The sequence below is a fragment of the Tachypleus tridentatus genome, chromosome 13, assembly GCF_004210375.1.
Source record: "Tachypleus tridentatus isolate NWPU-2018 chromosome 13, ASM421037v1, whole genome shotgun sequence".
Lineage (NCBI taxonomy): Eukaryota > Metazoa > Arthropoda > Merostomata > Xiphosura > Limulidae > Tachypleus > Tachypleus tridentatus.
This window is the reverse complement of record NC_134837.1, coordinates 120,698,875-120,704,874: the sequence shown is the minus strand read 5'-3', so window position 1 is coordinate 120,704,874 and position 6,000 is coordinate 120,698,875. Positions and strand designations below refer to the sequence as shown.

At 33.5% G+C, this 6,000-nt stretch overlaps 1 pseudogene across 1 annotated transcript; it reads right to left on the bottom strand.

Annotated features, from left to right (window-relative positions):
• Positions 1–659: 659 nt before the first annotated feature.
• LOC143236254 (techylectin-5B-like) lies at positions 660–5,132 on the bottom strand (annotated as a pseudogene). Its single transcript, XR_013019516.1, has 6 exons — positions 4,652–5,132; positions 4,237–4,487; positions 3,483–3,587; positions 3,186–3,350; positions 2,847–3,101; positions 660–859 (listed from the first exon to the last, which is right to left on the bottom strand). The product of XR_013019516.1 is annotated as a techylectin-5B-like (transcript).
• Positions 5,133–6,000: the final 868 nt, after the last annotated feature.

Genomic DNA, 6,000 nt, shown 5'->3' with positions numbered 1-6,000 from the left:
GAATTCTGCTTTTTTGTTTGTTTGTTTGGGAATTTCGCACAAAGCTACTCGAGGGCTATCTGTGCTAGCCGTCCCTAATTTAGCAGTGTAAGGCAGATAGTCATCACCACCCACCGCCAACCCTTGGGCTACTCTTTTACCAACGAATAGTGGGATTGACCGTCACATTATAACGCCCCACGGCTGAAGGGCGAGCATGTTTGGCGCGACGCGGACGCGAACCCACGACCATGAGATTACGAGTCGCACGCCTTACGCGCTAAGCCATGCCAGGCCCTGTAGGTAAGAAACATGAGTATTTCAACTGACGGTTTCATCACAAATGTTACAAAACAATATAATATACCAGATATAAATTATAGAGATCACAAAATTCGCCTTTAAGTAAGATATGGACAGAATATAAACATTTAATGAACAAACGTTTTCACAGAGAAATTATTTATTTCGTACATAACAAAATCATTTTAACTACAATTTTTCTTCTAAATCCAACTCGTACACCTTATTTTGTTTTTTGCCTAATATTTTAAATGATGAAATTTGTATATACATTTGTGACGTTTGTTGATATTTATGTTGATATTTGTTTGTTTATAAATAAACACAAATTAAGGGTATCCACCTATAATTATGTCTTAATATTTTTTCCCATGTATTTACTCTAATGTGTAATACCAGCTAATACCGGTAGCATCTATCTTATCTTCTGTGAAATACAGTCCGTATAAGTTAGAATGATAGAATGAATTGTACCACCATCCGCCTTTGTAGGTTTGAGCACAAATACCGATATTTTTATCGTTGTCGTTATCCTTGGTACTGAACATCATGTTCTTGTGGTGAGCGAGAAAATTTCCTGAAAACATAAACAACTGATGTCGGATGTTATATACTAGAATAAAGTTTAAACTCACCCTTTTCACCCTTGTACGTTTTGTAACTCATTTTATAGAGTTCTATTTCACTTCTTACCAAGAACTCGTCATACTCTGCATATCGTCGACTTGATTATCCTTGATAATCCTCCGAGGCCCAACATGGCCAGATCATTAAGGCGCTCGACTCGTAATCTGAGGAACGCGAGGTTCAATTCCGGTCGCACCAAACATGCTCGCCATTACAACCATGGGGGTGTTATAATGTGATGGTCAATTTAATTATCAGTTGGTAAATAATCTAAAATGAAATGATTACCAAGTGAAAACATGTCTCACAAACTCTGAAATTAAAATGATAATTCAAATAGTTTAATGAAAAGTACAATAATAAGTTACAAGTTATTCGAAATAATCAGATATTTAATAAACTATTTTTTCAAGTTGTAAAAGTTCCTTAATTCCAAATAAATTTTCATTAAAAATAAAGGTTCACTTTAAAACAAAGTTTAGTTCACCTTCCGTCCACCTTCCTCCTGATGTCTCCATATCACAGTATACAGAGATCCACTGGTTCATAAACCGTGGATAAATCTTGTAGACACCACTGGTTCAGTTTAGTTGTTGTTTATAGATACTATAACATTCTTCTGGTAGAGGTGGCTTTTGGTCTGTCGTCTGTGTCACATAAAGAGATTGTTGAAAGGATCGGTTTTCTTAGTCATTAAAATCAATTAAAGTGTTCGTTCAAGTGTGGTTGTAGAACAATAACATTGTAACATTTAGATTTAACATTCTAACTTGACAAATAGTTATTTTTAGATGTTCCTTTAATCGATGTTCAAGTTTTCCGTAAACTTAAATACTTCAGATTTCTTTCTACGTCTTTCTAGGTTTTATTGTAGGAAGCTTACTTTTTTTGATCGTCTTGTTGTAGGAGAGTTGTTTCTCCTTATTTATAAGTGATAGCCTACAAGAAAGGCAGCTACTTATCACCTCTCACCGTCAACTCTTGGAGTACTTTTACCAAAGAATAGTGGAATTGACTGGATATTATAACGCCCCATCGGTGAAAGTGGGATCATGTTTGATGTGATAAGAATTACGAGTCGAACGTAAAGATGAATCTCAAAATAACCCAAATCAGTTTCATAAGTTAATATTTAGTTGGAATTCCCTTTGGTTTCAGAACTCTTTCACATCAAACTGAGATGTTTTCAATGAGTTTGAACAGATGTTCTTGGGTAATTGACTGTGATCCTTCTTTGAGTACTTTAAAATGTTCATCTTCCATGTTTGGTTTGTGATCGTTAGTTAATCGGTTTAACTCAGCCCATAAATTTTCAATCGGATTGATTGACTTGGCCATAACATAACATTAATTCTCTTATTTCTATGATATATTTTAATGACTCCACAATTGGAGAGAAAGTTGTTTGACCATTTTGTAGGCTGATTAGAATAATAAGAAAATACGGCAGGTGTTCAACACTATTTATAATAAAATGTAACTAAAATCAATAAAGTTCATATATTTACTGAAGCCAGTGTTTAATTATGATTTGACCAGATCTTGTTGAGTGTTTTCTAAATAACATTTAGCTTTACGCATTTTTGTATTATCTAACAAAAATGTATAAAACCTACCAACATTTTCGGGGGGGGGAGGCAGTTTTCTAATAATACCAATTTATTTACTTTATATTTTTGTACAATGTTTCCATATTTCTTCATCTTGAACTTTAAATTTCTACATATGTGGTCAATGTCAGTTTTACTACAGACACACTCTGTGAACCTGACGATGGCCGAAGAAGTTCAAAACGTTGTCCGCTCTTCTACGTAAAATATTTTCTCAACCCAAACGAACCGTTTTTGCACATATATTTGTTAAAGTGTTTAACATTTGCATGATAATAAGCATTTAACAAACAAAAACAAGTAATCTTTCTATTTTTATTTATTTACCAAAAGTAAACTCCGCGGGTCTTATTTTCATCTCGCTTGTCTTCAGTGTAATATGTTCACTTTTCCACTCATACCAGGTAATACCGGTAGAATCTACCTTATCTTCTGTGTAATACAAACCATTTAAGTTACAACGATGACATGAATTATACCACCATCCGCCTTTGTGATTATGAGCACAACTTCCGCTGTATTTATCGTTGTCTTTATCCTTGGTACTGAACATCATATTTTGGTGGGGAGCAAGAGAATTTCCTAAAATAATGTCGAAATAATTAATAAATAACATATAAACAACTAATGTAGAATGTTATATCCTGGAATAAAGTTTAAACTCACCCGCGTCACCCTTGTACGTTTTGTAGCTCATTTTATAGAGTTCTATTTCACTTCGTACCAAGAACCCTTCAAACTCTGCATATCGTCGACTTCCTTCGAAGTCTTCCAGATCAACACGGAGCACCATACTGTCCTGATTGGTCAACGAGAAGATAACGCCATTTCCTGTAACCGAAGTACTAAATAATAAATAAATAGTTTATAAGACAGTAAATAATTAATTATATCAAATAATACTAAATAACACGGTAATAAATAAGTAGTTGATCACTGTTAGATAATTATATAAAGGTTTACCTGACCAAAACTCCTGGGTTAAATTTCCAAAACCGTTTTGTATTCTACCCACGATCTGTAAAAATTTTCGACTGGTTTTCCAAAATCTCCTCTTCTTTGAATTAGCTAGAAATAAGAAAAAACAATACGAAATACTGATATAACTAAGTTTTATAAGTATCAAAATGAAACTTTAAAATATATATTAATGTATTATTCAACATTATTTTGTTTTCATGATACCTGTCTAAAAAAGAAAGATTTGAAATCGAAAATAAAACATATTCAAATGATCTTAATTTATGTTTCATGGATGATTTTAGGAAAATATCATCATAACATCAAGATAAATTCAAGTAGATTCCTATGTGTTATTAAGCACATATATTTATTATCATGTATAAAGCGTCAGGTTAAGCACAGATACACATTCTTATATATATATCTATACAACCTAGGACGAAATGATTACCAAGTGAAAACACGTGTTATATTTAAATATAATAAAATAGCATATATTAATGAACGGAGTCAGTGAAGAAATATGATAAAAATTATAACAAAAACGTTACATGCTCTTAACGTTTATCTTTTCAAATATGGATTTGGTCATGAAACTTATTTTCCAAATCGTTTACATAACTGAGTTTGTACAAAAAGTAGTTTTTTCTTCCATGAAAATAATGGCTAACTTTGATTTAAATGTCTCATGAAAACAACCTGTAACCCAGAATTAACTAAAGATACACCACAAAAGGAAGTCCAGTTCACCTACCGTCCACCCTCCTCCTGATGTCTCCATATCACAGTATACAAAGATTGACTGGTTCAAAAACTGTGGCTGAAACTCGTGGATACCGCTGGTTCGGTTTAGTTGTTGTTTATAGATACTGGCACAGTCCTCTGGTAGAGGTGGCGTTTGTTCTGTCGTTTGTGTCACACAAAGAGATTTTTGAAAGGATCGGTTTTGTTTGTCATCAACAAGCCTTGGAAATGTTCGTTCAAGTGTGGTTGCAGAAAAAACATCTAAATAATAACGGATAAAAACTTTAATGTGGAAATATTAAAAGAGCTGAACATATAGTGTTACCAACATTAACAATATAGCATTTAGGTTTAACATTTAAATGTTCCTTTAATCGAAGTTAAAGTTTTGTGTAATGTAAAATATTTTATGTAAAATATATTACCTTCTAAAGTAGAAATCTTCTCTCTAGCCAGATCTACTAATTCTGTAACGGAGTCCACTATTTCTTTCAGTGAACCAACAGCATTACAAGCTGTGTGATGATGGACATCAGCCTGGGTCAACACGAAGAAAGTCAAAATACTTAATATCTTCACAGTGTAGTACATTGTTAAATGGTTAATAACACAGAACTGTTTTCTTTTAGAATGAAGATGCAAATCTTCTATCAATGGTTTTATAGTTGTATTGAACAGGATATTAAAGAAGAATTTTCCTTAGATCATTCAGAGTTAAAACTGTTTTAGTAACTGTATGTGATGTATGTCACACTGAGTCCAAGAAATGTTTAGAGCAATGACGATGTTTTGTGGTATAATAAGTATAATTATTCAATATAATTTACAGCGAACAGGTTTTGATAAACGTCTTTCCATAATCAGGGTCAAATTCTGCAGTGTTCGTTGAGTAAGTAACCAGTTTCAACTGATAATGGGAGAGTTCATTTTGAGAAACAAGGTCTAGGTATGGGGGGGTTGAAGTACGTCGTATTTGATAAAATATTTAAGATAACCAGGTCTTGCAACAAGACACGTTGATTGGTCCATTAGATCTGTTTATGCATAGTGGTGTGCTTTTATTGTGCAAATCTTTTTTTTCAAACTTGTTTATACGATTGTTGTATGTGTCCCATGATCTTCATGTTCTTCCAGTCATAAATAACTACCGCGACAAATCCAGTAGGGACCGGCATGGCTAGAAGGTTAGAGCGATCGATTCGTAAGATGAGGGTCGTACGTTCGAATCACCGTTACACTAAGAATGCTTGCCCTTTTAACCGTGGGGATATTATAATGTGATGGCCAATCCCATTATTTGTTGGTAAAAGAGTAGCCCAAGAGATGGTGGTGGGTTATGATGACTCGCTACGTTCCCTTTAGTCTTACACTATTAAATTAAGGACAGCTAGCGCAGACAGCCCTCGTGTAACGTTGCGCAAAATTCAATAACAAACAAACAAAGAATTCAAGATGTGTTCAGCAACAGAAGAGGGCGCTATGTTATGTTTTATATGAAAGTATTGTGTTTCTTCATACTTCTAGTGTACAAACAATGTTATTCAACAGCAAAGACAAAACAGATAAGTACAGTGACAGAGGTGTTTACCAATTAATGTGTAATAACATGTACGTATTTGAAACAGGACGTTCCGTAGAAACTGTAATTAAAGAACATTCTAGAAACTGGAAGTTAAGGAAAATGAAATCAACTTACAGAAACTAAACACTAACTCGATCTAATGGAAAGCTTCAAAGTTTTGCATGTCTGTGAAAAAGGTAAAAACTAAGATTT